Raw genomic sequence first — 16129 nt, 5'->3', positions numbered from 1 at the left:
TGATGTTGAACAATATTACAGACTAAATTTCCATTTCAGTTGGCATTTTCCTAATTGATCAGACTAAAAGCAAACAATATCTTATTTTTCATACCTTAAATTATGACTTAACTTTTATATTACTTTCAATAAATATTATTTTCATGGTAAAACTACGTAGAAATTCATATAGTTAATACGTTATTAAATTTCAACACTTGAAACTGTGACAAAGTTATGGTGCTAAGAAAGTGTGTTGCAAAAGTCAAAATTTCTGAGCTTTACAAAATGAATTAGAAGATGTGCTCTGTTTGTTTTTTAACTGATTGGCAGGCTTATCAGTGATAGACACTTTACCTTCAGAGCAAACCCAACCATGTAGTTTAGTTGATAAGATAGGTTCTGATCATTTAAATTTTCGTATCTAAATAATACATTTTATAGGTCAAGTTTAAAGAAGAGTTTACTTGGGACATTTCTTCTACTTATCTCTATAGAAGTATGCAAGCAATAAAAGAATGTACATTACAAGGTATCAATGTTTCTTCCCTAGTTCTTCTATTTAGTTGAAATTAATATCACACATCCACACATTGTAATACTAAATGCAATTCTACAATTCAGTTATTCTTTTACCAACTCATGAATGTGTATATTCCAATAATAAGGTGCTTGTCTTAGTCCATTCAGGCTGTTATAACAGAATACCATAGACTGGGTGGCTTAAACAACAAATATTTATTTCTTACGGTTCTGGAGACTAGGAAATCCAGCAGCAAGGCAGTAGCACATTCAGTATCTGGTGAGAACCCACTTCCAGGTTCATAAATGGCAGTTTTCTGCCTGTCTTTGTATGGTGGAAGTGTCGAGGGATTGCTCTGGGACCGCTTTTATAAGATCACTAACCCCATTCATAAGGTTCCACCCTCAGAACCTAGTAACCTCCCAAAGGCCCCACGTCCTAATACCCTCACATTGGAGGTTATGTTTCAACACATGAATTTTAGGAGGACACATTCAGTCTATAGCAGTACTGATGTATGACAGAATTTTTCTCTTAATTTTAATATAATTGCTACTGGTTAAAAGACCAAAAGCAAACAAGGCACAGAATATATCAATATTCTGCCTACATGGTAAAACATAATAATCATGTAATGATCCATAAGAATTCTGAAATTCCTGATAAAAGCATTTGAAAAACAATATGATGTTAACAAATCTCAGCAATATTTTTTGGATCTGTCTCCTAAGGCAAAAGAAATAAAGGCAAAAATAAACAAATGAGACCTAATTAAACTTAAAAGTTTTTGCACAGCAAAGGAAACTATTTGACAAAATGAAAAAAACAACCTATGAATGGGAGAAAATATTTGCAAATGATATGACTGATAAAGGGTTAATATTCAAAATATATAAACAGCTCATACAACTGAATATAAAAAAAAATTGAAAAGTAGTCAGAAGACATGAATATACTTTTTGTATTTTTCCAAAGAAGATACACAGAAGGCCACTGGCACAGGAAAAAATACTCAACATTGTTAATCATTAGAGATATGCAAATCAGAACCACAATGAGATATCCCCTCAATCCTGTCAGAATGACTGTCATCAAAAAGTCTACGAATAACAAACGTTGGCGAGGATGTGGAGAACAGGGAACTCTCATACACTGTTTGTGGGATTGTAAATTCGTGCAGCCACTATTGAAAACAATATGGAGGTTCTTAAAAAACTAAAAATAGAGCTACCATATGACCCAGCAATTTCATTCCTGGGTATATATCCAAAGAAAATAAAAACACTAACTTGAAAAGATACGTGCACTCCAATATGCATAGCAGTATTATTTACAAAAGTCAAGATATGGAAGCAAACTAAGTGTCCATCAACAGAAGAATGGATAAAGATGTGATATATATATATGTGTGAATATATATATATATATATATATATATATATATATATATATCTCAGTCATAAAAAACGAATAAAATTCTGCCATTTGCAACAATGTGGATGGACCAAAAGAGTATTATGCTTAGTGAAATTAGTCAGAGAAAGACAAATACTCTATGTTATCACTTAAATGAGGAATCTAAAAAATAAAACAAATGAATATATAAAACAAAACAGAAACAGTCACAGATATAAGGAACAAACTAGTGGTTACCAGTGGGGAGAGGAAACAGGGATCAAGATAGGGGTAGGGGATTAAGAGACACAAACTATTATGTATAAAATAAATAAGCAACAAGAATGTATTGTACAGTACAGGGAAATATAGCCATCCGTAATAACCTTAAATGGAGTATAATTTATAAAAACATTGAATCACTATGCTGTACACCTGAAACTAATATAGTTTAAATCAACTATACTTCAAATAAAAACACAAAATAAAAAGAAAATGATGTATTAAAAGTATAATTCACCATCCATCTTCAAAATGTTTTGGAAGTATATCTCAAACATCAGAACATTTTATTTCTGATATGTAAATATTTCTGTACATATTTCTATTAACTAAGAAGGCTTCAAAAATGCACAACCACAGTTGCATTATCACATTTAAAAAGTTAGTAATAATTTCTTAATATCATATATTATTTTTCACATTTTCCTGTTTTTTTTAAGCTTCTATAAGAATAGTTTAAAGCAAACACACTAAATAAATTAAAGTAGATCCAGGTATTGTGATTGGTTAATATGGCTCTCAAATATCATTTGATGTATAGAATCTTTCCCTGACTACTTTTATTTTTGTACTAAATTTTGCTGAAGAAATTAGTTCCTTTGTGTAGTGTTTCCAAGGTTTCTTATCTTTTCCTTCATGAAGAATTAGGCATTTCTCCATGAAATCCAAATGTTTTTGGTGTGAAATAGTATTTAGAGATCACAAATGGAATCTAGAGCCATTCTTTGCTAACATATTGTCATTTTTCCCTATCCCTTTCAGTAGTCAAAGCTAGGAAAAAAATTTTTTGTTAGAAAAAACTCCCATGAGCTAATTCTAACACTTACAATCCAAATTGAGAATGGCATGGTTTTTTAGTTCCTTTCCTTCCAAATATGCCAAAAAATTCTGTTCTGAATATTATTATAATGCACATTTTATTTATCATACAATTGGCATATCTATCTCAGAATAACTGCATCACTACAGCCAACATACAATTACTGAAAAAAGTTTAATTCTTTTTGATGATTCTTTCTGTCCTTAAGGTTCCACTAAGGATGTATGTTCAAATTACTGTGTTTTAATGTTAATAGAATGGTTATGTGTTTTTAAGCCATCAACTAGATACACAGTTAGGATCATTTATTCTACTACTGAGTTTTAAGAATTGCTTTTTTAAATTGTATGTTCTTTTATAATTATGTAATATAATTACATGGTTTCAAATTCAAATTTATATCTAAACATATAAGTTTAAGAAATTTAATTTCTATTGTCATCTCCACATTATTTCCTCCACGTATAAGTAAACATATTTTATGGCTTACTCATTTGTTGTTAAATATAATCAAATAACACATACAAATGCATAATCCTCCATTACTAAATAATAGTGTACTATATATACTTTTCTTCATTTTGCTTTTTTAACCTAGCAATGTATCCTGGTTATCACTTTTTTGCAGGTTATGTTCTCTGGAAAGCAGACTAGATGGAGATTAATGTGCAGATGTTCAATTGTGCTAATAGGACTACCACTTATGAAAGGAAAGTGAAAGGAAGGAAGTAGAATTGACAGGGGGAGAAGGTGGACTGAGATGCAATCTCAATACAGGTTTCTGCCAAAGCTGACCAGTCAGATTTGTCAAACTCAGGGTCAGGAGCTCGGGATGTTACGGTCATTGTTAGCCAGTCTTTGGGTGAAAACTGCCCCGGGAAAGAAGAGAAATCTTCGATGAGGTTATATTCTCAGACCTAAGTAATTCCCAAGTAATGCTGAGAGAGGAACTGTGTCTGCCATCAGTACCTCTAGTAGTGGAAAAAAGGGAGAAATTCCTCACTTCTAAAGGGAGATCAGAGTGAGTACCACAGTATCCACTGCACACTCCATAGTAGTATATGGAGATATTCCTATTTTCCTTTCACAGCCCATGGTGATATAACAGTTTATTTGAGGAGGTCCCTTAGATGGACATTTAGGTTGTTACCAATTAAAAGTCACTTTGATATATTAATTTCCAGCATAGCAGGTTATTTCCCGGCTATTAGTTCCTCTTTCTCCAAGATTTATACTGAAGCAGCTATAAGAAACACTTAAATAAATCACAAAAACAGATACAAATTCCACTGGATTTGTCATATACCCAAGAGAAATTAAACCCTATGCCCACACAAAATCACATAAATATTCCTAAGAGCCAAAAAAATGGAAAAACCCAAATGTCCATCAACTGATAAATGGATAAACAAAATATGGTATATTCCTACAATGAAATATTATTCAGTAATAAAAGGGATGAAGTACAGATACATACCACAACATGGAGGAACCTTAACAGCATTTGCTAAATGAAAGAAACCAGTCACAAAAGACCAAATATTATATGTGTCTATTTTTATGAAATGCCCATAATAGGCAAATCTATAGAGATAGAAAGTTGATTAGCAGTTGTCTAATATAGAAGAAAAATGGAAAGTGATTGCTAATGGATAGATGTTTCTTTTTTGGGTGATAAATCTATTCTAAAATTAGTTATAGTAATGGTCGAAAAAGTCTGCTAATATAAGAAAGCCACAAAATTGTACACTTTAAATGGGTTAATTTTATGATATGTGAAGTATATCTTAATAAGGCTGTTATAATTTTAAAAATCCACGGGAAATCCTTCAACATAGAGACAGCTTTATTGCAATGATATGTATCAACATTTGGGAGTTGGGTAAATGCTGTAGAGATTATAGTGTGCAGGATGGAGCATGGCTGGCCTTGCTGAGAGAAAGAATAAACTGCAGAAAAACAGTTGATGTAGTGTTCATGTTTTTCTAGTGCCATTATATAGGGACATTCTTTGTCAGTTTCTGCAATGAAGAAAGAGCAATGGATCAACAACACTGACGCAAATGGCCGTGAGATAAATTCTAGGCAGCGCTAAAATCCTGCTGTCTTGAAGAAAATAGAAATATAGTCTCAGGTAGTCAATGTTCTAAGAATGATTGCTCATGAATTTCAATATTTCACCCTTAGCCCCCAAATGTTCATAAAAGCCTTTGCCCAGTTTCTTCAAGTTTCATCTACCACTTGTAAATTCATAAGTAATTCAAGAGACAATAGAACACTGAATGTCAAGGTCCACATTTGTACTTCCTTTCTCTCTGAGACATTGGCCCTTCAAGTCCTGACTGCCTTGGTAGTTAGTTCTCTATTCTGCCAACAGATTTTTATTTAAATTCTCCTCTATTTTGTTGTTTTTATAAGAGGTTGGGTCTCCAACCAGTCACTCTGTCATTATCAGAAAATGAAATCTGTCATCATTTTCACATTTTTTACTGAACTTTTGGTTTTCTAACTGACATTATATTTTAACAGTGCCTAGCCCCACAGATGCTAGACTATATAGTGACTTTGAATTAGTAAAAGTAAACCCTCTGGTTGGACAGAAGTAGATCTTTCTGGGCAGAGAGCTTGGGGAAAGAAATGTGGGTTAAAACTCAGATTTCACTCCACTCCATTAGCTAGACCTTTTGTCAGTGAAAAATTTGCATAACCATACATAGTAACCCTGTGCTCACTATACAGTATGTGCTTTATAAATATTTGTTCAATCAATGTATGAATTTTATTCTCATCTGTAGAATTAGATGTAACCAACTTTCTATTTTCTTTCTACTTGTAGACTATGTCCCCATGAATCCCATAATTCTTACAAAGTATACATAATTTAATGAATATATCAAAATGAAATTCGTGGAGGTATTATTAAAATTTAGAGATTAAAATATTCCTACTTTATGTAGCTGTTTTGTCATTATGTTGCTAAAGTTCCACCTTTAGGATATTGATGGATTCATATGTGTCAGTTGGCATTATACACAGTATGCAGTTGCCATCCAACTTGTGTTTATCTTACATAACAGTTAGACATCTAAAACACTACATGTTAACATCTCAGTTTACCTGTAGGTGCACAAAAGAGGTACTTCCTACTGATTTCTATCTTTTTATTGACCTGTTATTTTCCAAGATCCCTAGCTTTGGAATGATTTTAGAGAAACTAATAAATACATAATAAGAATTTAACAACTATTCATAGCATTGAATTTTCTACTCCTTTATTTCCCTCCATTCTTTTTCATACCCCACATGTATTTCATCAAAGTCATTGTTTCTTTCATCACAATATCATCCTTTCTACTTTTTAGTCATTAGCAAGTATAGGGCTTAATTACATTAGCCCTATGTTGCTTTATGAGCTTTCAGTTGCTACTGTCAGTTTGAAGCTGATACTGATCAACTATGATTATATTATCCATGAATATGCCAATAAAGGTGTAAACATATGGAAACCAGATAAGAGTGGATTCATCACAGGACAGCTATAAAGTAAATTTCAAATGTGACAGTGAAGAGATTGTGAAAATTCAAATTAAAAGAGAAAAATCAAATTAATAAGTGGTCATGGTATTTGAATTATTGATGAGGATTTTATACTTCTGGCAGAGAGTTTGAGGATAATAAAAATATAAACTCTAAGCCAATAAAAAGAGACAATAATAAGATTGAGTAAAAACAAAAGGTTGCAAAAGAAAGAAAATGTTGCCATAGTTCACTGCACAGCTCAACTCTGAATAATAATTATATGGTAATATGTAAACTTAAACATTTAAATCAAAACTATGATGCAACTAAAATTATTATTAATATAATGCTGAATATGTATATAACCAAAATTGGTATACATGGTACACATGTAATCTTACATAAAAGGAAGTTTACAAAAATATGTAAAATTGAATAATTAATACACAAGTAATATGAACATGTTGCTTAGAAAATTGAAAGCTAATACTAGAGTAAATTAATAAAAGAGTATGAAAAAAGAGCAGGGAATCAGATATAGCAGTAAGAGTTTTGTAGTGGGGATTTTGTGTTCCATCATATATATCATGGGGAAATATTGATTTAAAAATATGCATATAGATTTTCGGGCCATGAATGAGTAATTGGTACTAGACTATACTTACTGCCACAAACAATTAGAAAATTAGAAAAAAAATATAGAGGAAAAACACAACATAGTAATGATACAACATTTAATATGCAGTAAAAAATTATTGGGTATGAAAAATAGGAAACTGTGGACTGTGAGCAGGATAAAAATGAGTACAAGGAAAGAGAGCAATACATCAGAGAGGTTGCATAGTTAGCATATAAGGGCCTTAAAATAGCTATTATACATTTATCTAAAAGCTGAAATTAAACATGAACTTTAAGAGAAGAAACATGGAAAGTATTTTAAAAATCAAGTACAGAGAGGAGCTTCAAGATGGCGGAAGAGTAAGACGCGGAGATCACCTTCCTCCCCACAGATACACCAGAAATACATCTACACGTGGAACAACTCCTACAGACCACATACTGAACACTGGCAGAAGACCTCAGACCTCCCAAAAGGCAAGAAACTCCCCACGTACCTGGGTAGGGAAAAGAAAAAAGAATAAACAGAGACAAAAGAATAGGGACAGGCCCTACAACACTGGGAGGGAGCTGTGAAGGAGGAAAGGTTTCCACACACTAGGAGCCCCTTCGCGGGCGGAGACTGCAGGTGGTGGAGGGGGGAAGCTTCGGAGCCACGAAGGAGAGTGGAGCCACAGTGGTGTGGAGGGCAAAGCAGAGAGATTCCCGCACAGAGAAGCGGGCAGACCGGCACTCACCAGCCCAAGAGGCTTGTCTGCTCACCTGCCGGGGCGGGCGGGGCTGGGAGCTGAGGCTCGCGCTTCGGTCGGAGCGCCGGGAGAGGACTGGGGTTGGTGGCGTGAACACAGCCTGGAGGGGGTGAGTGCACCACGGCTGGCCGGGAAGGAGTCCGGGGAAAAGTCTGGACCTGCCGAAGAGGCAAGAGACTTTTTCTTGCCTCTTTGTTTCCTGGTGCACGCAGAGAGGGGATTCAGAGTGCCATCTAAAGGAGCTTCAGAGATGGGTGTGAGCTGCGGCTATCAGCGCGGACCCCAGAGACTAGCACGAGATGCTAAGGCTGCTGCTGCCGCCACCAAGAAGCCTGTGTGCGAGCACAGATCACTATCCACACCTCCCTTCTGGGGAGCCTGTGCAGCCCACCACTGCCAGGGTCCCGGGATCCAGGGACAACTTACCCAGGAGAACACACGGCCCCTCAGGCTGGTGAACTGTCACGCCGGCCTCTGCCGCCGCAGGCTCGCCCTGCCTCCGAACCCCTCCCTCCCCCAAGCCTGAGTGAGCCAGAGCCCCCGAAGAATCTCCTCCTTTAACCCCGTCCTGTCTAAGAACAGACGCCCTCCAGCCCTACACTCAGAGGCAGGGCCAAATCCAAAGCTGAGCCCCCGGAGCTGTGCGAACACAGAAGAGAAAGGGAAATCACTCCCAGCAGCCTCAGGAGTGTGGATTAAATGTCCACAATCAATTTGATGTACCCTGCATCTGTGGAATACCTGAATAGACAACGAATCATCCTCAATTGAGGAGGTGGACTTCGAGAGCAACAACATTTTTTTCCCCCTTTTTCTCTTTTTCTGAGTGTGTATATGTATGTTTCTGTGTGTGATTTTGTCTGTATAACTTTGCTTTTACCATTTGCCCTGGGGTTCGGTCTGTCCGTATTGTTTTTTACTTTTTAATTTTTTTTCTTAATAATTATGTATTTTTTTATTTTAATAATGTTTTTATTTTATTTTATTTTACTTTATCTTCTTTCCTTATTTCTTTCTATTTTTTCTCCCCTTTACTCTGAGCCATGTGGATGGAAAGCTCTTGGTGCTCCAGCCAGGCGTCAGGGCTGGGCCTCTGAGGTGGGAAAGTGAACGTCAGGACACTAGTCCACAAGAGATCTCCCAGCTCCACATAATATCAAACAGCAAAAAATTCCCAGAGATCTCCATCTCATCGCCAATACTCAGCTTCACTCAATGACCAGCAAGCTACAGTACTGCACACCTTATGCCAAACAACTACGCCACAAGACTTGGACCTGGCCACCAGAAAGACAAGATGCAACTTCATACACCAGAACACAGGCACTAGTCCCATCCACCAGGAAGCCTACACAACCCACTAAACTAACCTTAGCCACTGGGAACAGACGCCCAAAACAACAGGAACAACGAACCTGCAGCCTGTGAAAAGGAGACCCCAAACACAGTAAGTTAAGCAAAATGAGAAGACAGAAAATCATAAAGCAGATGAAGGAGTAAGGTAAAAACCCACCAGACCTAACAAATGAAGAGGAAATAGGCAGTCTACCTGAAAAAATTTCAGAATAATGATAGTAAATATGATACAAAATCTTGGAAATAGAATAGAGAAAATACAAGAAACATTTAACAAGGACCTAGAAGAAGTAAAGAGCAAACAAACAATGAAGAACAACACAATAAATGAAATTTAAAATTCTGTAGAAGGGATCAATAGCAGAATAACTGAGGCAGAAAAATAGATAAGTGACCTGGAGAGTAAAATAGTGGAAATAAGTACTACAGAGCAGAATAAAGAAAAAAGAATGAAAAAAACTGAGGACAGTCTCAGAGACCTCTGGGACAATATTAAATGCACCAACATTTGAATTATAAGGCTCCTGGAAGAAGAAGAGAAAAATAAAGGGACTGAAAAAATATTTGAAGTGATTATAGTTGAAAACTTCCCTAATATGGGAAAGGAAATTGTTAGTCAAGTCCAAGAAGCACAGAGAGTCCCATACAGGATACATCCAAGGAGCAACACACCAAGACACATATTTATCAAACTATCAAAAATTAATTACAAAGAAAACATATTAAAAGCAGCAAGGGAAAAACAACAAATAACACACAAGGGAATCCCCATAAGGTTAACAGCTGATCTTTCATCAGAAACTCTGCAAGCCAGAAGGGACTGGCAGGACATATTTAAAGTGATGAAGGAGAAAAACCTGCAACAAAGATTACTCTACCCAGCAAGGATCTCATTCAGACTTGATGGAGAAATTAAAAGCTTTACAGACAAGCAAAAGCTAAGAGAATTCAGCACCACCAAACCAGCTTTACAACAAATGCTAAAGGAATTTATCTAGGCAGGAAACCCAAGACAAGGAAAAGACCTACAATAACCAACCCAAAACAATTAAGAAATTGAGACTAGGAACACACATATTGATAACAAATTTAAATGTAAATGGATTAAACGCTCCAACCAAAAGACATAGACTGGGTGAATGGATACAAAAACAAGACCCTTATATATGCTGTCTACAAGAGACCTACCTCAGACCTAGGGACACATACAGACTGAAAGTGAGAGGATGGAAAAAGATACACCATGCAAATGGAAATCAAAAGAAAGCTGGAGTAGCAATTCTCATATCAGACAAAATAGATGTTAAAATAAACAGTATTACAAGAGAAAAAGAAGGACAATACATAATGAGAAATGGACTGATCCAAGAAGAAGATATAACAATTGTAAATATTTATGCACCCACATAGGAGCACATTAATACATAAGGGAAATACTAACAGCCATAAAAGGGGAAATTGATAGTAACACAATCATATTAGGGGACATTAACACCCCACTTTCACCAATGGAGAAATCATCCAAAATTAAAATATATAAGGAAACACAAGCTTTAAATGATGCATTAAACCAGATGGACTTAACTGATATTTATAGGACCTTCTATCCAAAAACAACAGAATACACATACGTCTCAAACGCTCATGGAATATTCTCCAGGATATATCATATCTTGGGTGAGAAATCAAGCCTTGGAAAATTTAAGAAAATTGAAATCATATCAAGTATCGTCACTGACCACAATGCTATTAGACTAGATATCAATTACAGGAAAAAATCTGTAAAAAATACAAGCACATGGAGGCTAAACAATACACTACTTAATAACCAAGAGATCACTGAAGAAATCAAAGAGGAAATCAAAAAATACCTAGAAACAAATGACAATGGAAACATAATGACCCAAAACCTATGGGACGCAGCAAAACCAGTTCTAAGAGGGAAGTTTATAGCAATAAAATCCTACCTCAGGAAACAAGAAAGATCACAAATAAACAACCTAACATTACACCTAAAGCAATTAGCAAAAGAAGAAAAAAAGCCCCAAAGTTAGCAGAAAGAAAGAAATCATAAAATCAGATCAGAAATAAATGAAAAATAAATGAAGGAAATGAGAGCAAAGATCAATAAAATTAAAAGCTGTTTCTTTAAGAATATAAACAATATTTATAAACCATTAGCCAGACTCATCAAGAACTAAAGGGAGAAGACTCAAATCAATAGAATTAGAAATGAAATAGGAGAAGTAACAACTGACACTGCAGAAATGCAAAGGATCATGAGAGATTACTACAGGCAACTCTAGGCCAATAAAATGGACAACCCAGAAGAAATGGACAAATACTTAGAAAGGCACAAACTTCCGAGACTGAACCAGGAAGAAATAGAAAATATGAACAGACCAATCACAAGCACTGAAATTGAAATTGTGAATTAAATTCTTCCAACAAACAAAAGCTCAGGACCACAGGGCTTCACAGAATCCTATCAAACATTTAGAGAAGAGCTAACACCTCTCCTTCTCAAACTCTTACAAAATATAGAAGAGAGGAACACTCCCAAACTCATTTACGAGGCTACCATCACCCTGATACCAAAATCAGACAAAGATGTCACAAAGAAAGAAAACTACAGGCCAATATCACTGATGAACATATACACAAAAATCCTCAACAAAATACTAGCAAACAGAATCCAACAGCATATTAAGGGATCATACACCACGATAAAGTGGGTTTTATTCCAGGAATGCAAGGATTCTTCAATATATGCAAATCATTCAATGTGATACACCATATTAACAAATTGAAGGAGAGAAAACATGATGATCTCAATAGATGCAGCAAAATCTTACAACAAAATTCAACACCCATTTGTGATATAAACCCTGCAGAAAGTAGGCATAAAGAGAACGTTCCCCAACATAATAAAGGCTATATATGACAAACCCACAGCCAACATCATCTTAAATGGTGAAAAACAAACCATTTCCACGAAGATCAGGAAAAAGACAAGGTTGCCCACACTCACCACTATTATTCAACATAGCCAAAGCAATCAGAGAAGAAAAAGAAATAAAAGGAATCCAAATCGGAAAAGAAAAAGTAAAGTTGTCACTGTTTGCAGATGACATGATACTATACATAGAGAATCCTAAAGATGCTACTAGAAAACTACTAACGTTAATCAGTGAATGTGGTAAAGTAGCAGGAAACAAAATTAATGCACAGAAATCTCTTGCATTCCAATACACTAATGATGAAAAATCTGAAAGTGAAATAAAAAAACACTCTCATTTACCTTTGCATCAAAAAGAATAAAATATCTAGGAATAAACCTACCTAAGGAGACAAAACACCTGTATGCAGAAAATTATAATACACTGATGGAAGAAATTAAAGATGACACAAATAGATGGAGAGATATACCATATTCTTGGATTAGAAGAATCAACATTGTGAAAATGACTCTATGACCCAAAGCAATCTACAGATTCAATGCAATCCCTATCAAACTACCACTGGCATTCTTCACAGAACTAGAGCAAAAAAAAATCACAATTTGTATGGAAACACAATGGACACTGAATTGCCAAAGCAATCTTGAGAAAGAAAAATGGAGCAGGAGGAATCAGGCTCCCTGCCTTCAGACTATACTACAAAGCTAAAGTAATAAAGACAGTATGATACTGGCACAAAAACAGAAATATAGAACAATGGAACAGGATAGAAAGCCCTGAGATAAACCAATGCACATATGGTCACCTTATCTTTGATAAAGGAGGCAAAAATATACCGTGGAGAAAAGACAGCCTTTTCAATAAGTGGTGCTGTGAAAACTGTACAGCTATATGTAAAATTATGAAAGTAGAACACTCCCTAAAACCATACAAAATAAATAAACTCAAAATGGATTAAAGACCTAAATGTAAGGCCAGACAGTATCAAACTCTTAGAGGAAAACATAGGGAAAACACTCTATGATAAAAATCATAGCAAGATCCTTTTTGACCCACCTCCTAGAGAAATGGAAATAAAAACAAAAATAAACAAATGGGACCTAATGAAACTTAAAATCTTTTGCACAGCAAAGGAAACCATAAACAAGACGAAAAGACACCCCTCAAAATGGGAGAAAATACTTGCAAATGAAACAATTGACAAAGGATTAATCTCCAAAATATACAAGCAGCTCATGCAGCTCAATTTCAAAAAAACAAACAACACTTTCCAAAAATGGGCAGAAGAGCTAAATAGACCTTTCTCCAAAGAAGATATACAGATTGCCAACAAACGCATGAAAGTATGCTCAACATCATTAATCATTAGAGAAATGCAAATCAAAACTACAATGATGGGGCTTCCCTGGTGTCGCAGTGGTTGAGAGTCCATCTGCCGATGCAGGGGACATGGGTTCGTGCCCCAGTCCGGGAAGATCCTACATGCCGTGGAGCCGCTGGGCCCGTGAGCCATGGCCACTGAGCCTGCGCATCCAGAGACCCTGTTCTGCAGCGGGAGAGGCCACAACAATGAATAAATTAATAAATAAATAAATAATAATAAATTAATTAATTAATTAATTAATATTTATTTTTAATTTACATGAATGAAACTGAATCATAGAATTCCAAGAAGTTTCTCAATAGAATAATCAGACTTATTTTCCTTCCGGACATTTTGTATAGCTCTCTGGTGGCTTCATATTTATTTTTAAAGCTAAAAGTTTCTTTGTACTCTTCATTGTCATAAATAATAAAGATCTTCATGAATAGAGAAAAATATCTACTTAACTATGCACTGAAATCATACCATTGCTTAGCTTTGTCAAAATAAAGTTTAACATTCACAATCATTACAATCAAAAACATTTTTCTAAGATCAAATTTTTTTTCAGTTTTTAATTTAAACTTTACTAATTCACATGTTTATGATGTTTTAGGAGTAGTATATGTAAATTTTATTTTAAGTTTTAAAAGCAAGTTTCATGTATAACTGAGATAAAAATTAAAAAATTAAATTTGGAAAACAAAACCATTCATTAGGCTCATAAAAACTTTAAGCTAATAATTACAAATGAATATTTCCCCTTCTGCAGCATGTAAGAGCCAAATATTTCTATTTTCCTTGGAATCAACTGACTTCTTTGTGAAAAACTGTTTTGTTTTCTAATTCAGTCATATTTGAAACTTGACAGAGTGATAATATTAAAAAATTGTGATAATGGATATTTCTCCAAAGAAGATATACAGATTGCCAACAGCCATGTGAAAGTATGCTCAACATCATTAATCAATAGAGAAATGCAAATCAAAACTACAATGAGATATCATCTCATACCAGTCAGAATGGTCATCATCAAAAAATCTACGAAGAATAAATTCTGGAGAGGGTGTGGAGAAAAGGGAACTCTCTTGCATTGTTGGTGGGAATGTAAATTGATACAGCCACTATGGAGAACAACATGGAGGTTCCTTAAAAAACTAAAACTAGAACTACCATACAACTCAGCAGTCTCACTACTGGGCATATACCCTGAGAAAACCATAATTCAAAAAGAGTCATGTACCTCAATGTTCACTGCAGCTCTATTTACAATAGCCAGGACATGGAGGCAACCTAAGTGTCCATTGACAGATGAATAGATAAAGAAGATGTGGCACATATATACAATGGACTATTACTCAGTCATAAAAAGAAACAAAATTGAGTTATTTGTAGTGAGGTGCATGGACCTAGAGTCTGTCATACAGAGTGAAGTCAGAAAGAGAAAAACAAATACTGTATGCTAACACGTATATATGGAATCTAAAAAAAAAGGGCTTCCCTGGTGGCGCAGTGGTTGAGAGTCCACCTGCCCATGCAGGGGACATGGGTCCATGCCCCAGTCTGGGAAGATCCCACATACCACAGAGCGGCTGGGCCCATGACCCATTCCCGTTGAGCCTGCGCATCTGGAGCCTGTGCTCCGCAATGGGAGAGGCCATAACAGTGAGAGACCCGCGTACTGCAAAAAAAAAAAGGTTCTGAAGAACCTAGGGGCAGGACAGGAATAAAGACACAGACATAGAGAATGGACTTGAGGACATGGGGAGGGGGAAGGGTAAGCTGGGCTGAAGTGAGAGAGTGGCATTTACTTATATATACTACCAAATGTAAAATAGATAGCTAGTGGGAAACAGCCGCATAGCACTGGGAGATCAGCTCGGTGCTTTGTGACCCCCTAGATGGATGGGATAGGGAGGGTAGGAGGGAGAAGCAAGAGGGAGGGGATATGAGGATATATGTATAAGTATAGCTGATTCACTTTGTTATAAAGCAGAAACTAATACACCACTGTAAAGCAATTACACTCCAATAAAGGTGTTAAAAATATTATGATAAAAATAAAAAATTAAATTTGGAAAACAAAACCATTCATGAGGTCCATAAAACTTTAAGCTAACAATTACAAATGAATATTTTCCCTTCTGCAGTACGTAAGAGCCAAATGTTTCTATTTTCCTTGTTATCAGCTGACTTCTTTTTGAAATACTATTTTGTTTTCTAATTCAGTCAATTTTGACACTTGACAGTGTTACTCGCTGAGAGGATTTGCAGTATATTTGAGCCTACATCAGAAAGAGGAAGAAAATGTTTAAGAGTTTTAAAACTAAGACTCAAGTTAAAAGATGAAATAAAATTCATTCACCAAAAAATGTTTATACAAGGCAAAAGCTTGCTTTCTTTTTCTTCCCTTCTTTCTTTTCTTTTTCTTTCTTTCTGTCTTTCTTTCCATCCTCCCTTTCTTCCTCCCATCTATCTTTTTCTTTCTTTCTTTCTTGATTTCTTGTTTTCTTTCTTTTTCTTTCTTTCTGATGTTACACTCAATGAGAAGCCAAGTCTTGAGAA

General features: G+C 35.4%; 1 protein-coding gene across 1 annotated transcript in view; it reads left to right on the top strand.

The window, feature by feature from the left end:
- Nucleotides 1-16129, top strand: part of EYS (eyes shut homolog) — a 1685417-nt gene that overhangs the window by 1077011 nt on the left and 592277 nt on the right. The window lies entirely within an intron of this gene.

Source organism: Tursiops truncatus, chromosome 12, assembly GCF_011762595.2.
Source record: "Tursiops truncatus isolate mTurTru1 chromosome 12, mTurTru1.mat.Y, whole genome shotgun sequence".
Lineage (NCBI taxonomy): Eukaryota > Metazoa > Chordata > Mammalia > Artiodactyla > Delphinidae > Tursiops > Tursiops truncatus.
The sequence above is the reverse complement of the archived record's forward strand: the minus strand, read 5'-3'. Positions and strand labels throughout refer to the sequence as shown.